The sequence below is a fragment of the Hylobates moloch genome, unplaced genomic scaffold (genome assembly GCF_009828535.3).
Source record: "Hylobates moloch isolate HMO894 unplaced genomic scaffold, HMol_V3 SCAFFOLD_16, whole genome shotgun sequence".
Classification (NCBI taxonomy): Eukaryota; Metazoa; Chordata; class Mammalia; order Primates; family Hylobatidae; genus Hylobates; species Hylobates moloch.
In genome coordinates this window covers 57,821,935-57,842,011 of record NW_026652291.1, presented here as the reverse complement: position 1 = coordinate 57,842,011, position 20,077 = coordinate 57,821,935, and the positions used below count along the sequence as shown (strand labels likewise).

Here is a 20,077-nt window from a genome sequence, read left to right as displayed (position 1 = left end):
TAAATGCTCCTAAAACATAGAGCCCCTTTAAGAATATTTGGCCGCACGCAGTGGCTCTTGCCTGTAATCCCAGCACTTTGGGAGGCTGAGGCAGGTGGATCATGAGGTTAAGAGTCTGAGACCAGTCTGGCCAGCATGGTGAAACCTCGTCTCTAGTAAATGTACAAAAATTAGCCAGGCATGGTGGCGCGCTCCTGTAGTCCCAGCTACTCGGGAGGCTGAGGCAGGAGAATTGCTTGAACCTTGGAGGTGGAGGTTGCAGTGAGCCAGATCGCACCACTGCACTCCAGCCTGGTCAACAGAGCAGGACTCCATCTCAAAAACAAACGAACAAACAAAACAACAACAACAACAACAACAAAATGAATATTTAATAATGCAATACTTCACTGAAACATAGAGAAGCGAAAACACATTTTTACAATTAATATATATATTACCATGAAGTATCTTTATAAAACAATTCCAAGAAAAATCAGTCTTACACATTTGATTTATAAAAAATCCAATATAACATTTTAAATTTATATTAATAGTAATATTTTATAATATTTCAGTTAAAATAGAACTGACATAATAAATTATATATCATCAGATTTTAATGTATAAACATCATACAAAATATATTCTCCAAACACCACAGGATGAAGTTAGAAATCAGTAACAGAGGGAGCACTGGAAATTTTCAATTTTTGAAAATTAAAAACACTCTCTAAACAACCAATGGTTCATTACAGAAATCATAAAAAGAAATTAGAAAATACTTAGAGATGAATAAAAACAAAAACAGAACAAAAATTATGGGACATAGTAAAATAAGTGCTAAGGAGAAAAGTTATAGTTATAAAAGCTTCCACTTACACAGAATAAAAACAAAAACAAAACAAAAATTATGGGACATAGTAAAATAAGTTCTAAGGGGAAAAGTTATAGATAAAAAGCTTCCATTTAAACAGAATGCAGATCTTAAATCAAGAATTCATTTGTACAACTAGAAAAAGAAGAACAAAAAAACCCAAAGGCAGCAGATGTAGAGAATTTAAAATGTAGAGAAAAATCAATGAAATCAAAAGTTGATTCTTAAACAAAAACCAATGTGAAAAACCTTTAGCTAGATTGAGTTAAAAAAAACAAGGCTCAAATCACCAAAATCACAAATGAAAGTGAGAACATTATTACTTGCTCTACATAAATAAAAAGTATTATAAGAGTACTATGAACAATTATATGTCAAAAATTGAATGAACCAGATGAAATCGACAAATTCCTAGAAATATGCAACATACCAAGACTAAATCATGAAAAAATAGAAAATCTGAATAGATCTATAATTAGTCAGGATTATGGATCTGTAATTAAAAAATCTAGCAATAAAGAAAATTCCTGGACCTGACAGCTTCACTGCTGAATTATACTAAACATTTCAAGAAGAACTATAATAACACCAGTCCTTCATAAACATTTCCAAAAACTTAAAGAGGAGGATTACTTCATATGAGTCTAGCATTACCCTACTACCAAAACCAGACAAAGACATTGCAAAAAACAAAAAACAAGAAAACACAATAGACTAATATCTATTATGAAAATCAACGCAAAAATCCTCCACAAAATACTAGCAAACCAAATTCAGCAGCATATTAGAATGACCAAGTGGGATTTATTCCTGGAATCTAAGCATGGTTCAATGCATGAAAATTGATCAATGTAATACCTCATATTAACATAAGGGAAAAAATAAGCATAACTGTCTCAATTATACATTTAGTAAAATTCAACATTTTTCATATCAAAAACACTCAACAAATTAGGAACTGAAGAAAACTACCTTAACATAATAAAATCCATATATAAATGTTCAATAGCCAACATCACACTCACTGTTAAAAGATGGAAAGTTTTACCTCTAAGATCAGGAACAAGACAATGAGGCATACATTGCCACTTGTATTCAACAAAATACTGAAAGTCCTAACCAGTGAAATCAGGCAAGGAAAAGACATAAAAGGCATCCAAATTGGACAGGAAGAAGTACAATTATCTCTGTTTGTACACAGCATAATATTTTATGTAGAAAACTCTAAAGATAGCACACAGACATAGTTAAAACTAACAAACAAATTTAGGAAAGCAGTAGGATACAAAAGCAACACATAAACATTAGTTTCATTTTTACTTACTAACAATAAACAATTAGGAAAGAAAATTAACAAAATAATTCCACTGATTATAGCATCAAAAAGAATGAAATACTTAGTAATTAACTTAGCCAGGGATATGAAAGACTTGTAAAATGAAAACTATGGAAGACATAAATACATGGAAAGATATTCCATGTCCATGTGTTGGAAGACTTAATATTTTTAAGATGTTAATACTACCCAAAGCAATCTTTTTTTTTATTTTTTATTTTTTATTTTTTTTTATGATACTTTAGGTTTTAGGGTACATGTGCACAATGTGCAGGTTTGTTACATATGTATCCATGTGCCACGTTGTTTTGCTGGTGGGACTGTAAACTAGGTTCAACCATTGTGGAAGTCAGTGTGGTGATTCCTCAGGGATCTAGAACTAGAAATACCATTTGACCCAGCCATCCCATTACTGGGTATATACCCAAGGGACTATAAATCATGCTGCTATAAAGACACATGCACACGTATGTTTACTGTGGCACCATTCACAATTACAAAGAGTTGGAACCAACCCAAATGTCCAACAACGATAGGCTGGATTAAGAAAATGTGGCACATATACACCATGGAATACTATGCAGCCATAAAAAATGATGAGTTCATGTCCTTTGTAGGGACATGGATGAAACTGGAAAACATCATTCTCAGTAAACTATCCCAAGGACAAAAAAACAAACACCGCATGTTCTTACCCAAAGCAATCTTAACATTAAATACTATGCCTTGCAAATCTTCAGCAATTTTTATAGAAAGAAATCATCTATTCTAAAATACATATGGAAAAACCAAGGGACACCAAACAGCCAAAACAATCTTGAAAAAGAACAAAGCTGGAGAACTCACACTTCCTAGTTTCAAAATTTATTACAAAGCTTCAGTAATCAAAACAGGGTGCCACCGGCATAAAGACAGACTTATAATAAGGCCAATGAAGTAAAATCGAGATCCCAGAAATAAATCTTCACATACATGGTGAAATGATTTTTGACCATGGGTCCAAGACCATTCAATGTGGGAAAAAACAATCTTAAAAAAAAAAAAAAAGATGGTGGGATGGTGGTGGAACAACTGAAAAATCACATATAAAATAATGAAGTTGGAACCTTGTACAACACTATGCAGAAACACTGACTCAAAATTATTCAAAGATCTAAATGTAATACAAAAAACACTATAAAACTCTGAGAAGAAATAATAGAACAAAAGCTTCACAACATTAGAGTTGGCAATGATTTCTAAGATGTCACATCAAAGGCACAGGCAACAAAAGAAAAAAAATTAAAAATGGTACTTGATAAACTCTTTTTTAAAAACTGCATTCAAAAAATACTATCAGAATAAAATGGCAACCCAGAGAATGAAAAAAAAATTTTCAAATGATATTTGACAAGGGACTGAGATCCACAGTAGATAGGGAATTTTTAAAACTCATCAACAAAATAAAACAAATAGCCTGATTCAAAAATGGGCAAAGAATTTTTCTCCATAGACATTTCTCCAAAGAATTAATAGAAATGGTCAATAAACACATCAAAGGAGCCCCAACATAATTAATCATTAGAGAAATGCAAATCAAAGCTACAAGAACACCTCACACCCATTATGATAGTTACTATTAGAAAAAAAAACAGAAAATAACAACTGTTGGCAAGAATGTGGGAAACTATAACACTTGTGCACTGTTGGTGAGGATGTAAAATGATACAGACAGTGTAGAAAACAGTATGTCAGTTCTTTAAAAGATTAAAAATATAAGTACATATAATCCAGCAACCCCAATCCAGGTATATACCCAAGAGAATATAAAGCAAGGTCTTGAAGAGATACTTGTACACACATGTTCATAGTAATATTATTCACAATAGCTAAAATGGAAGCAATCCAAGTGTCTGTCAGTGGATTAATGGATAAGCAAAATGTGGTGTATACAAACAAAAGAATATTATTCAGCCTTAAAAATGAATACAATTCTGACATATTCTACAATAGGATGAAATTGAGGTCATTATGCTAAATTAAATAAGCCAATAACAAAAAACAAATGCTGTATGATTTCATTTATATGAAATCTTAGGTTCTTAGAATAGTCAAAATCACAGACAAAAAGAATGGTAGTTTCTAGAGATACATATTGATTAATGGGTCAAAAGCTTCAGTTTCACAAGACTAAAGAGCTCTGGAGATAGATGGTGATGATTATTGCACAATATAAATGTACTTAGTGTCACTGACCTATATATAGCCATACACCACATAATGATGTTTCTGTCAACAACAGACCACTTACAGGTCATTGTTGCCATAAGATTGTTATGCAGCTAAAAAATTCCTATTGCCTAGTGAAATTGAAGCTATCATGTCATAGTACAATGCATCAATGCATTGCCTTTTCTATGTTTAGATACACAAATATTTAACATTCTCTTACAATTGTCTATAATATTCAGTACAGTAACATGCTTTACAGGTTTGTAACCTATGGACAGAATGTATCACTGTCTTTTAAGTGATGCGTGGTCTACTTTAAAATAATTAAGATAATAAATTTCACATTATTTTATTTTGCAAAGTTACCATCTCTGTCTTCACTTACGGATATTGGCCAAAGTCTGAAGCAGGTGAGAACCATGATAATAAAATGAGAAGAGGTTTGTTAGGTGGAGCAGTGAGAGTTTGACAGAATTTACTGTCAAGATATGATGCATAAGAATGGGCATTCATTATTACATGAAGAATAACAATTTTTAGAAGAGTATATGCGATATTATTCTATTTAGATAAATCTAAATAAAAATGACGTGTGTATATTTTATATGATTAGAATACAGATCTCCAAGGAAACATGCAGATACTAATAGGGATTAGAAAGTTTTGGTAGAATTGATGTCCATTTAAATAAGAGTATTACCCTTATGTTCCAAGTGTATATCATGCTTGTAAAATAAACCAATACATTATACAAAATATGCTACTATTAAATTGAAACCAAATTCTTCTAATTATCTAAGAAAGGCAGAATTATGTAATGATCAGAAATAGACCCCTAAGCCAAATTTTCCGGATTGGATTTTCAGGTCTTCTATCACTTACCATTAGTGTGATTAACCATTAGCGTTAACTTCTCCATTCCTCATAAATTTCTGTCAAGAATTAAGTGTGCGAATACATGTACCTCTAGATGTATGCATGTACATAGCATGCAGAAAACATAGCATGCAGAAAAATACTGGCTATTTTTAATTTTTATTGTTATTATCCTATTGGGCTATTTGTGTTCATTCCAGTTAATGACTATAGTATAAAAATTTAAATTTATGCTACAAATTTATTTTAAATATTTATGCTTATCTCATAGTACCGAGTATTCAAATGCTTTCAGTTCTGTTTATCAAATGCTAATTACTGGTTTAACCAGAGATCCTAATCTGTGTCATAGTCATTTTCCAAGCTTGCCATTGAAAACTAATAGTCTAATAGCAATAAGTAGACCAAAACTAAGGTGATTGGATAAATATCATAAGGTATTTTATTGTGAAATTGGTATCTATATGTATTGCTTATAAAATTCAGTAATCTGTTCTTGAATTGAGAAATTATTGAGACAACATCAAAACCTGTCATTTTTGTTTCTATGTTGTTGTTGTTATTGTGAAGTGAGAGCTTCTAAACTTTATGACCGTTTGAAAGGGGCCTATATACACCTTGCCTGAATATTAAGTCATGTGAAATGATAAAAAGCTTTCTGATTTATTGGGTTAGACAAAGAAAAAATTGAGAAATTGAGCATCATTAAAGACTTTTGTTATTCAAACTGTGTTTAGAATGAAAAGAAAAGCCACAGATTGGGAGAAAATGTTTTCAAAACACGTATCAGATAAATTAGTGGTATTTAAAGTACACAAAGAACTCAAAAATAAGAAGGCTCAAATAGGAAGAGCCAATAGCCCATGTGAGAAACCACAGAAGGCTAAAGATAGACGGAAATATTTGGGCCACGTTGAAGAACAAGTTCACCAGGTGAATTGGCATGTGGCTAGGGTACAACTTCCCATACATACGTAAATAATGAAGCAGTAAAAAAATTATCAGAGAAGTATTTTATTATTATTAGAGTCATGATTAGCACTCTCCTCATCAGGAGAGTTTTATGTTTTTTTCTAGCCCTACTCTATACTTTTTAAACACAGTCTCCAATTTTGAAAATAAAAGTTTCTTATTTTTAATTCAAATCTCAATTAAAATAAAACAAAAACCAAAAATGTAGAAGTTCTTTATTTTGACCATCTATATATCACACACAACAAAAAGACTGATAAAATTCCACTAAACACAACAGCTAGATCCTTATTCCCGTTAATGCTTAAGCCCATTCCAATAAGGATTTTGTACCAAATCTGCCCTTGCCAAGGCTACCTGGGGCCTGCATTTTATTATTTGCAATGGACAATCTTAACTTCACATCCATGTTGGCTTCCTTGCATCCTAGATGCACATACAGCCAGATTTTTTCCCATCAGATGTGATTTGATCTTCCAACTTCGGAATGCCTTGATGACTTCCTCTTTTATCTAAAGATCACTTTTAAAAGCCTGAAGTATTTGGCTCTTCCCTAAATCATTGGCCAGACATAATGTCATCCTCCCATTGGCTTTTTATTATTATTATACTTTAAGTTCTAGGGTACATGTGCACAATGTGCAGGTTTGTTACATATGTATCCATGTGCCATGTTGGTGTGCTGCACCCATTAACTCGTCATTTAGGTATATCTCCTAATGCTGTCCCTCCCCCCTCCCCCCACCCCACAACAGTCCCCACAGTGTGATGCCTTATCTCAGATCTTCAAACAAGTTATATTTCCTGCCTAAGATCTTTGTATGAGTGAGTGAAAAGTCTGATGAAGATAGTTCCTTTTTGCCCCCAAAGGTTTTATTGATCATGCTGATAATTAATTTGTTATTTTAATCTCTTACTGTTATACTCAGGCTTAAATTCTCTACCCTACACACTTCAGTTGACATAATAATTTTAATTTCCACTATGATGCTTCTCTCTTTTCTATCAACACTCTCTCCCCACAGGGTTTCATCTAGATCAGGAGTCAGCAACATTTTTGACAAAGAGCCAGACAGTAAATATTGCAGGCTTTGTGTTGCCAAGAGGCAAATTTGTGGAACTTTCCCTGCTGAAAAATTTCCCTGTATTTTACATTTTAGACTTATAAATGACACATGTACTTGTAACTCATGAGCCATACAAAAACAGGCAGCAGACCAGAGCTGGCTCATGGGCTATAATAGTTTGCCAACCCCTCACCTAGATTCATGACTTTAGGCATCATCTACAGGCTACCATTATCTAACTCACATCTCTAGCCAAATCAACTTGTCAGTGCCTACTTGATGTCTCCACTTGGATTCTAACTAGCGTCTTAATTTAAGATTAAAAAAATGTAAAATCAATCACACATATGCACCTACCCACACCTCTGTCACTTGCAAACTGCCTCATGTCATCAAGACGTTGCTATATCACTAAAAGTGACCATAATACCCCATGTCCCTAAATCCAAATACCTTGATATAATTCTTGCTCAGTAAATGCAATCATCTTCAAATCAGCTTTCAATCTCAACTGATTTTCTCCAACTTTATTGCTACAATCATAATCCCAACCACCAGCATCCTTTAACTGGACAGGTATAATAGTCAGCTAAATGAACCCCCTTCCTTCACTACTGTACCCTTCCATAACAGTACACCCTCCTAAGAGCTAATCTCATCATATCACATATCCATCATACACTTTTCAATGTAGTTAATTTATATTCACACTTTGATATAAGATCTAAATTTGGTCCCTGAGAGCACTCATGTAATATCTCTCCATGCTCTTCCTTCATGGACATTACATCCAGCCAAACTGGCCTTCTTTTCTTTGTAAGAAACTATCAAGCTCTCTTTTCAAATTACAGAATCTTTATATCTGCCCTTCTTTCTGCTCAGAGCACCCCAGATCTTCAAAGTACCTTCCTATTTGTGTTCACTCAACTCTCAAATGAAATATTACCTCCTGAGAGAGAAAAATTCTCTGAAATACCTATAGGCAGATCAGTGCCTTCCTACTTGCCAGTTTTACTCAACCATGTTATCACATATAATCTTCTTCATAGTAGTGTACCTTATAGCCCTTCACACCATTGCTTTGTTTAGGTATTTGTATGTCTTCTTCCTCTTTCCCTCCTCACTATAGTACAGCCAATTGTGTCTTTGCCTTCTTCACTGCTGTATCCCCTAGTGCCTGGTAGGCTTTCTATAAATAGCCATTTATTGACTTATTGACTACATGCATATGCTAATCCTTTTTACTAGTTTTTGTTATACTATATATTTCTCTTTTCCCTCTCTTCTCATGTCCCTTGATGCTTCCTACTCAATATTAACATGTACATCATTTTGTGTCTTCAGCATTTCTCTTTTCATTATATTATGATAAAATGAGAATTCTATTAGATGCAAATATAAATTCTGAATGGCATGAAAAATTAAAATCAAAGCTGATCTTAATTAACAAAATGTATTATCTGCTTGTATGTATATACAACTATTCATATACAAAGGCACACATGCATTTGTAGTTTTGAAAAATATCTATTTCATTTCAAAAATTCATTGAACAATATTACGTATGGCAAGAAAACTGCTCTTTTTGAAGGATCTTTTAAAAAGTGTTAAACTTTATTAGATACTTCAAAGTAGCAAAGCTCAACTTCATCACAATTATATAATAACACTGCACACTTTCAATTTTATCTGGACAAATATACCTATCCCTTGAAATAAACTCGGTGAACTTCCTGCTCACAGATTTCATTTCAAGCCTTGAAAATGCAGAAAATCAATGCCAAATATACTTGCCCCAAAAGGAAAAGAAAATTTCAGGGGTGTCAGGATGTTTTATCACATAAAATACATAATTGCAATTTGTATCTGAGCAGGCAACACACCTCCAAAAATAATATAATACTTACCACAAAATATATTCACAGATACTAGATTTGGCACAAACCACTCCATACAGCTATTCATCAAATCAGTATTGAAAGCCTTATTACAAAATCTATGGCCCTTTTCTACTCTCCAGCAGACATTTCAGGATGCCACAACCTTGCAGCTCCACTCTATCATTAATTTCCCCTAAATACACTTGGCAGAAGAATGAGAAACGTCACATTTTTCATTTAATTTCTAAAGAACATCACATCCTTTAAGAATAGGTTCTTGAAATTTTAAAATGTAAAACATAAAAACCCTAAAGAAACAAACATCCAAAAACTTTTCTTCAAAATCACAACTTTATATGCTACGTGTTCTTCTAAAATACCACACACACAAACTCACACGCATACCCACCCACCCAAAACACAAACACACATATAATCTCATACCTCACATATATCTATGTATACATATATATATATCATCAATTACAACAGAGAAAAGCCAATTTCAGAAAGGTGGCTTCAATTTTGATGCATTTACTCACACTTAATTCTATTTCAATTTAACTGGTGCAGGGGCATTACAATACCCTGTAACAAAAACCTGGCGGAAGATTATAACAAATTGCTTAAACGTCAAACCAAAGACTCACATAATTTCATCATAAAGTGAAATTTGCATCCAACTCTCAAAGAATTAGAACATCCTTGCACTTACCTTGGCCTTGTCCATTCCCCTGATGACCCCAAAAGATCACAGTCATCACCAACAGTCCCGGAGCCCACGTCCACATCCTTCTAGTGACACGTTCATGTCTTCTGGCCATTGCATCTTAAGCTCTGCATATTCAGTGGGGTGGATGTGAAAGTACAATAAATTACATTCTTAGAGAAATATACTACGACTCAAATCCCATCTCTAATATGCATTGTGCATTTCTGAATTATCCTGCTTACAAGGAGGTACATTTGAAAATCATGCTTCCCTTTAGGATTGTCATATTGATGATTAATATGAAAGCTCATTCATCTTTAATCTTTATTCTAAGCATTCATCTGAATTACATTTTTAATATCGTTTTCCAAAACAGGCCATTTAACCTATGAATGTTAAAAAGTACTCCCAATATACATATTGGAGTTCAGTCAAGCAAAAAAAATTGTGTATAGACACTACTTAAGCATAACTTGATATTTAGGCAAATTGATGAATTTAACATACCATGTAATCTCTGCATATATACAAAAGGACTTTTCAACACATTATGTTAAGTTTAGCATAAATACAATAGAATCCTTCCTGTTTCTACCGTAAGATTCAGAACAGTCGCTGACCTTTCCGAATAATTTCCAAGTCTCCTTGTTCTCCTGAAGCCTTCTCATAAATGGCTCTACCATGCACCGTTTGTCAACACCAAACTCGAAGTATACCTGATGTCATCCCTTCCTTTACCATCTTCCTACCTGTATCCAATCTGTAGCTCAACCATTTCAAACTTGAGAAATCTCTCTAATGCATCCATTCTGCTCATTCTCTATAATAACCACTCTAGGTCAAACCATGGCCAAACCCATCAGTTCAGTTCAGTATTTTGATGGGTCCCTAATGTGTCTGCATATTTCCACTTCCCTCCTTCTACCATCTGTTCTCTAGAAAGCAAAGAGAGTAATCACCAAAAAAAAGAAAAAGAAAACGAAAACAGGAAAGGAATTACATCAGGTCACTGCCCTAGATAAATCTTCCAGAAGCTTCCCAATACTTGTGCAAGAAAGCTCACACCCCATATTCTGACCCCCTAACTCTAAATGTATGTATAATCTCATCTCATGCATCCCTCACTTACTATGCTGCAGCCACCGTGGACTTCTATTACTCATACACGCTGAACATTCTCCTGTTTGAAGGCCTTGTCATGTGTTGTTTTGGTTGCCTGGAATTCTCTTGTCATCTTCTCCTCTTTCAGGCTTGAGCTTAATTTCCTCAAAGTGGCCTTTCTTGATCCCACCTTATCTCACTTCATCTTCAACCTCTTTTAAAAGTCTTCAGTCTGATTTTTCTTCATAGCATTTATTATAATATGCCAATATCTTGTCTATTTATGTGATTACTATCTTATATTGAGAGTATTTTAAATAATAGTCATTTATTTATTTTCACACATACATACATACACAATATTTATAACTAATATTTGTTCATATGTTTTTCACATTCTTTAATATATCTTCCTCTTCACCTTATTCACACTGCACTGGTATAATGTTATAAAAATATAGGCACCCAGTAACTACCTTTTATAAAGTAAAACAAGGTTAATATTAACTACTTAAATTATGACAAAACACTTTTAAAGTGTAACAAAATTATTTTGTTTCTCACAACAGCCAAAAGTGATCCTTCCTAAGATCATCCATCCCAGAAAATTCCCATAGGTTTTAGAAAATTAGGAAACCTGAATTGTTAATATTGAAGTATCTTTTTAAGGCAATTACACTTGAAATGAAAATAGCAGTTTTGGCTGGGCACGGTGGCTCACACCTGTAATCCCAGCACTTTGGGAGGCTGAGGCAGGCGAATCACCTGAGGTCGGGAGTTCGAGACCAGCCTGACCAACATGGAGCTACCTGTCTCTACTAGAAATACAGAATTAGCCGGGCATGGTGAGGCATGCCTGTAATCCCAGCTACTTGGGAGGCTGAGACAGGAGAATCACTTGAACCTGGGAGGCAGAGGTTGCAGTGAGCCGAGGTTGTGCCACTGCACTCCAGCCTGGGCAACAAGAACAAAACTCTATCTCCAAAAACAAAAAACAACAACACTTTTTTGGAAGCTGTAAATTTACATCAAACTAATCATTAAGAAAACTGAAGACGCTCTTAAATTAAGAAGTAATCATCTGGGCATGGTGGCTCATGCCTGTAATCCCAGCATTTTGGGAGGCCAAGGCAGGCAGATCACTTGAGCCTAGGAGCTAGAGACCAGCCTGGGCAACATCCCGTCTCTAAAAAAAAATTTAACGAAAGAAAGAAAGAAAAAAGAATCAGGCTGGACACGGTGATGCACACCTGTAATCTCAGAACTTTGGGAGTTGAAGGTGGGAGGATCACATGAGTTAAGGAGTTTGACACAAGCCTGGGCAACATAGTCAGACCTTGCCTCTATAAAAAATGAAAGAGTTAGCCGGGCATGGTGGTGCACGCCTGTAGTCCAGTTACTTGGGAGGCTGAGGTGGGAGGATTCCTGAGCCTGGGAGGTTGAGGCTGCAGTGAGCTGAGATCACGCCACTGCCTTCCAGCCTGGGTGACAGAGCAAGACCCTGTCTCAAAATAAATAAATAAATGTTTAAAAAAAAAAAGTAAAGAATCAGCATATGGTTGGTCACAATATTGATACTTTTGCACCAACCTAATAGTTTCGATATGTCAATTTTGCCACAGCCTGAATGAGCTTTTTTCCTGTCCTTCCACATTGTCAGCATTAGAGCTATTTAACAATGGTATTAGCTATCATGTTTTTATTTTTTGAGACAGAGTCTCACCCTGTCACCCAGGCTAAAGTGCAGCGGCACCATCTTGACTTACTGCAACCTCCACCTCCCGGGTTGAAGTGATTCTCCTGCCTCAGTCTCCCAAGTAGCTGGGACTACAGCTGCATGCCACCACGCCCGGCTAATTTTTTGTATTTTAGTAGAGACGGGGTTTCACTGTGTTGGCCAGACTGATCATGAACTCCCAAGCTTAGGCAATCTGCCCACCGCGACCTCCCAAAGTGCCAAGATTACAGGTGTGAGCCACTGCGCCCAGCCTTTTTTGCTCTTGTCGCCCAGGCTGGAGTGCAATGGCACGATTTCAGCTCACTGTAACTTCCACCTCCTGAGTTCAAGCAATTCTCCTGCCTCAGCCTCCCGAGTGGCTGGGGATTACAGGTGCCCACCACCACGCCTGGCTGATTTTTTTGTATTTTTAGTAGAGACGGAGTTTCACCATGTTGGCCAGGCTGGTCTCGAACTCCTGACCTCAGGTGATCCAACCACCTCAGCCTCTCAAAGTTCTGGGATTACAGGCATGAGCCACCATGCCCGGCCAGTATTAGCTATCATTTATAGAACACTTACTTTGCCAAATATTCCATTAATAAGCACTTTTAAGAACATGTTGCATTTAACCTTAGAACAGTTCTGTAAATTAGGAAACTAAGTCCTGGTAAGGTTAAGCAATTTGCCTGTGGTCACACAGTTTATAAATGGCAGAAATGGATTTGAATCCATGTCTTAATCCACAGCTTACCCATGAGCTTAACCACCTCATACACACATGTACGCAGCCTCGGAATATATATTCTGGGAGAAAGATTAAGCTATTATTAAGGAATAGTCCCTGTTATAAACTACTTATAAATTTATTTATGCAACAGAATCTCACTCTGTTGCCCAGGATGGAGTGCAGTGGCACTGTCGCAGCTCACTGCAACATCTGCTTCCTGGCTGAAGTGATTCTCCAGCCAAGTAGCTGGGCCCACAGGCACAAGCCACCACACCCAGCTCATTTTTGTACTTTTTTTTGTAAAGAGGGGGTTTTGCCATGTTGCCCAGGCTGATCTTGAATTCCTGAGCTCAGAGTGATCTGCCAACCTTGGCCTCCCAAAGTGCTAGGATTACAGGTGTGAGCCACCATGCCTGGCTGTTATAAGTTCTTTAATCATCAGTAAATCTGCTCTCCTTGAATTTAATATACCTTCAGCACATTACTATTAGGAGATGGAATTTTATCACAAAAAAAGCATGGATTTTTTTTTCCTGCCTTTTGATTTTATAAGGTTTGGTTATGCCCATATGGACCTGGCTTGAGCACTGCTGTAGAAAGTTTTCAAGCAGCTCCTGAGATTGAATCTCTAGAACTCTTTGATGGGGAGATTCCTTCTTTTAGCACTGAGAGGGGCATGGCTCCACAATGCTACTGTGGCTGCTTGGAAGAGCAGGGAGCCTTCTGCAGTGACCCCACTTATGAAATCAAAACCTTATGCCATATTTAAGGACAATGAACCAATTAATATTGTTTCACGTTTCCAAACAAAAACATGGACTACCTGAAAAAAAATGCGCACGCCTCAGCCATGACATCACTTAAAGGTAAGACTGTGTTCAGCCGGGCGCGGTGGCTCATGCCTGTAATCCCAGCACTTTGGGAGGCCGAGACGGGTGGATCACCTGTGGTCTGGAGTTCCAGACTGGCGATGCCAACATGGTGAAACCCCGTCTCTACTAAAAATGCAAAAATCAGCTGGGCATGGTGGCGGATGCCTGTAGTCCAAGCTACTAGGCTACTTGGGAGGCTGAGGCAGGAGAATTGCTTGAACCCAGGAGGTAGAGGTTGCAGTGAGCCAAGATTGCACCACCACACTCCAGCCTGGGCAATAGGGTGAAACCCAATCTCAAAAGAAAAAAAAGACTACGTTAATTTTTAGACCTTTTCTTGGTTTTAATTGAAAGATACAATGTTTATTAACAAGGTCACTTTGGTTCTGTGCTAAGCCATGGTGGAAATGAGATTGTAGGGAGAGGTTTTCATAGCCATATTCTTCTAGATACAGATACATTAAACAAGGAGCCATGATCAGTTCTCTCAGAATTGTTAATTAAGCCAACTGACCAGTAGCCACACTGGACAAACCGCTCAGGTCAGGAGAAAATACCTATTCTTCATAGGTAATACAGTTGGATATAATATCTTCCCAATACAGTATACCATTCTTACTCTCCCTCTCCTAAGCTTTTGTCAGGGGAAGAAAAATAAAAACTTGACAAAGTCTCATTCGATCATACGTCATCACCTCTTATGGCAGCAGAACCATATTCTTACAAGGGGGCCCCCTCAGCCTTGTGAATGAAGGCTCATGCTTGGAGGAGGGAGTTATATCCAGGAGGCAGGGGCGTTGGTCTTACACCGGTGGAGGCAAAGGACAATGTGAGGTGGCTCACGTGAGCACCGGGCAAGTATTACACCCTACGGTAAGGTTACAGCCTCTGAGGTGTGATATGGGGCAGAGGATGAATAAATAATCACCATGGTTCTCAGATGTGGGCTAGGGGAAGGGAAGAAGTTGATAAGGATGAGTCTTTGCTTAAATCAAATGTAAATAATTCAAAATGTAAAATACCAAATATCAAATGTAAAATAACTGCTGACACTTGGAATATAGGTGGGGATGACAGAGATGGGGAAGCGACACCTATGAAGGGTGCCTGAAGTGAACATTTGCAAGTAAGAAATGAGATCGAGCTTACCTTTTGGACGTCTTGTGCTGTTTCTGAAAAATAAAAGTTTTTTTTCAAGTTTGAGAATGAAAATGTACCTCCTATATAAGTAAGCACTAATATTTTACAGAACTTGGAAACTTATTACTAGTAATTGAAGCCCAAGTGACTTCTGGGCCCTATAGATCTGATTTTCAGAAAATCCCTGTCAGCTCTCCCAGCTGCGTACCCCCACACTACATCAAACAACCTTACATGCATCTGAGCGCTAGGTGTCTTCCTCAATCCCTGACAGCCATTAACTAATTCATGTTCAAGGTATTTCAAAAGCTTCCAAACGTGTTGTTTCCTGAAAAAAGAAGTGCACATGCCCTGTGCCATGACAATTATGTAAAGATGATACTGTTTCTGTTGATTTTTTGACATTTTATTGGTTTTAACTGAAAGATGCAGCCTTCTTGCAAAGAAGGGGTGTTGCCAGTGGAATTGTGGGGAGAGAATTACATAGCCACATCCTTACAGAAGACACCCTTAGAGCTAGCCTAATTATAGGTGTCTCCTCTTTAAAGATGATTACAGAAGCATATGAAGTCCTTCCCTCTCCACAGATCCCGTCCTCCGAGGAAACAACAGTTAACAGCTCAACGTTTACCTTTCCAGCTCCTGCACTACTCCCACCCCACCACAATAACTGTTCTGCTTTTATTTATTTTTCATTTTTTTTGAGACGGAGTCTCGTTTTGTTGTCCAGGCTGGAGTGCAGTGGCACAATCTCAGCTCACTGCAGCCTCTGCCTCCTGGGTTCAAGGGATTCTTGTGTCTCAGCCTCCGCAGTAGCTGGGATTACAGGCATAAGCCACCACACCTGGCTAATTTTTGTATTTTTAGTAGAGACAGGATCTTGCCATGTTGGCCAGATCACATCCTGACCTCATGTGATCCACCCTCCTCAGCCTCCCAAAGTGTTGGCATTACAGGTGTGAGCCACCACGCCCAGCCTGTTTCACTTTTAAAATAAGGATTCAATATGCAACTTTGTATGTTCTGCTAAATATATGTGGACACTCTTGTGAAGAGGTAGAGATCTGCTTTATTTTTGACAGCTGTAGAATATTCCATTGTGTGTATGGATGTATTACAATTTTTTTTTTTTGAGACGGAGTCTTGCTCTGTGGTCCAGGCTGGAGTGCAGTGGCGCAATCTCAGCTCACTGCAAGCTCCTCCTCCTGGGTTCATGCCATTCTCCTGCCTCAGCCTCCCGAGTAGCTGGGACTACAGGCGCCCGCCACCATGCCCAGCTAATTTTTTGGTATTTTTAGTAGAGACAGGGTTTCACCATGTTAGCCAGGATGGTCTCGATCTCCTGACCTTGTAATCCGCCTGCCTCGGCCTCCCAAAGTGCTGGGATTACAGGCTGGAGCCACCGTGCCCGGTCACAATTTCTTTAAGTATATTTCCAACTGCATGGGCATTTTTATAGAGTGTCCTGTTACAAATACGGCAAAGAATAAACTTACACATAAATCCGTCTACATGTGGGTAAGTACATCTGTGCAGGTGAAACTGTTGGGTTAAGGGCAAACGTACATTTTAAATTCAAACAAGTATTACTAAATTTTGCCCCTGAAGCATTGCAAAAACTTACGCTCCCACCAATAGTTTTGGCCAAGTTCATAGTTTTTTCCCTTCTATTTATTTCATTTAAACATATGGATTTTCTGATTATGAATGTGGATGGCCATTTAAAAATTTTATTGCCAGTTTTTGTGAAACTGCCCAATTCTTTATTTTATTTTTTGAGTCCTTTGGGCTGGGCGTGGTGGCTCACGCCTGTAATCCCAGGCCAAAGTGGGTGGATCACCTGAGGTTGGGAGTTCGAGACCAGCCTGACCAGCATGGAGAAACCCCATCTCTACTAAAAATACAAAATTAGCCAGGCATGGTAGCATATGCCTGTAATCTCAGCTACTCAGGAGGCTGAGGCAGGAGAATCACTTGAACCCAGGAGGCAGAGGTTGAGGTGAGCCGAGATTGTGCTATTGCACTCTAGCCTGGGCAACAAGAGCAAACTCTGTCTCAAAAATAAATAAATAAATAAATAAGAGTCCTCTGTCTTTTCCTGTTGATGTATGGAGTTTCTTTATATAATAGGAATATTAATCTTTTTATGCCTGTCAAATATATTACAAGTATTTTATGTCATTTGACTGTATATTTTATTTTAAATTTTATTATTATTATTTTTTGTGACACAGTCTCACTGTGTTGCCCAGGCTGGAGTACAATGGCGTGATCTCGGCTCACTGCAACCTCTGCTTCCCAGGTTCAAGCGACTCTCCTGCCTCAGCCTCCCAAGTAGCTGGGATTACAGGCATGAGCCATTAGGCCTGGCTAATTTTTGTAAGTTTAGTAGAGACGGGGTTTCACCATGTTGGCCAGGCTAGTCTTGAAGTCCTGGCCTCAACAGAGCCGCCTGCCTTGGCCTCCCAAAGTGCTGGGATTACAGGCGTGAGCTAATGTGCCTGGCTTTGACTATATATTTTATAATGGGACACTTTTATTTACAGAAGTTAATCTTTTCATAATCAAATCAAATCTGTCAATCTGTAATTTATCTGGTATTTATTTATTTTTGTGTGGTTTGATTTAGTGAATATCAACAAGAATGAAACAAGAAAATATATTTTACGACTTACCACTGGTCTTCAAAAGTTTATGTGATCGTGAGGAAGGTTCTGGGAGACAAAACAAAGCCAGCATCATTGGAAAAACCAAATCAAACCCTTTTCTTTATTCTTTATAAAAGGATTATGAGCCTACTGTCAGATTAACAAAGCTCTATAACTTTTGTATCAAATTTAACAAAATCCCCATTGTTCAGAGATACACAGGAGCAAGACATTCACTCTGCTAAAATGCTAAAATAAATGTTATGCTGTGTTATCAGGAGTCACCCAACAGAAAAGCAAAATCTGACTTTTTCAATCCTGTCAGTGGCAGAGCAGCTTCCTCAGCTTTCACTAACCTACAAGCTGATGAAGTTCAATTGTACATTCTTTTTTTTTTTTTTTTGAGACTGAGATTCATTCTTGTCTCCCAGGCTGGAGTGCAATGGTGCGATCTCAGCTCCCTGCAACCTCTGCTTTCCGGGTTCAAGTAATTCTCCTGCCTCAGCCTCCCGAGTAGCTGGGATTACAGGTGTCTGCCAACATGCTGGGTTAATTTTTGTATTTTTAGTAGAGATAGGGTTTCATCATGTTGGCCAGGCAGGTCTCAAACTCCTGACCTCAGGTGATTCTCCCGCCTCAGCCTCCCGAAATGCTGGGATTACAGGCCTGAGCCACTGCACCCAGCCTTGTTTGCATTTTTTCTCTCTCGCACCATGAGCTCCTTGCAAGCCTCAGGAGTCATGTGGATTATTTATCCTTGCATTCCTAGTCCCTAGCAAAGCATAACGTGGGTAATGGATAAAGATTGCTTCAAATAAAACCCCAAACCTGTCTGAAATAAGACAATACTTCATGGAGTATGGTGCAGCAAATATGAATTAAAATTTTAGCTTTGGATAATCTTTTGTGTGTGTCACTCATAGGATGTGATTTTTCATTAGCAACAGCAAATACAGTTTAAGTATCTGCATGTTAATGGTAAGATGTACAAAGCAAAACTAGTTGACTGGCATGCTTGATAGTCACTGGCAAATATTAAGTAGAAAAGAAGTTTTTCTTTTTTTTGAGACAGAGTCTCACTCTGTCGCCCATGCTGGAGCGCGGTGGCACTGTCTTGGCTCACTGCAACCTCCGTCTCCTGGGTTCAAGCGATTCTCCTGCCTCAGCCTCCCAAGTAGCTAGGATTACAGGTGCCCACCACCACACCTGGCTAATTTTTACATTTTTACTAGAGATGTGGTTTCTCCATGTTGGTCAGGCTGGATTTGAACTCCTGACCTCAGGTGACCCACCTGCCTCGGCCTCCCAAAGTGCTGGGATTACAGAGAAAAGAGTTATAGATCAAAAGCTCGTGAGTCCCATCTTAAGGCAGCCGCAAATGTATTCAGACCGGCAGTGAGCTGAGAAACCAGACAGAACATGCCCTTTTGTCAGACTCAAAGGGACTTTCATTGCCAGTCCCCCATTAGTATTAAATTTTTATGACAACATCCTATTTACCAGATTTTCTTCTCAGCCGATATGGAAGAGACCCTTCTTTAGAGCCGTACAGTGCTTTTGTCTCTCCCTCAGGACTGTAACAGAAACCTGGATGATCTGTAAAGATAACCACGTGCATCAGTGGGACTGCGGTGTTAGGAAATTCTCAGAAAATGGTTATGGCTAGTGTAGATTTATATGGATTTATTATTATTATTATTATTATTATTATTATTAAGACGGAGTCTTGCTCTGTCAACCATGCTGAAGTGTGGTGGCATGATCTCGGCTCACTGCCGACCTCCACCTCCCAGGTTCAAGCGATTCTCCTGCCTCAGCCTCCCGAGAAGCTGAGACTACAGGCGCATGCCACCATGCCTAAGTTTTGTATTTTTAGTACAGACGGGGTTTCACCATGTTGGCCAGGCTGGTCTTGAACACCTGACCTCAGGTTATCCACCCGCCTCGGCCTCCCAAAGT

The 20,077-nt window shown here is 37.8% G+C and overlaps 1 long non-coding RNA gene across 1 annotated transcript; it reads right to left on the bottom strand.

Moving 5' to 3' along the window:
• Positions 1-8,963: 8,963 nt before the first annotated feature.
• Positions 8,964-19,714, bottom strand: LOC116485107 (uncharacterized). Its single transcript, XR_004252753.2, has 4 exons — positions 19,619-19,714; positions 18,146-18,184; positions 15,480-15,502; positions 8,964-10,035 (listed from the first exon to the last, which is right to left on the bottom strand). It is a non-coding gene; the product is annotated as an uncharacterized LOC116485107 (long non-coding RNA).
• Positions 19,715-20,077: the final 363 nt, after the last annotated feature.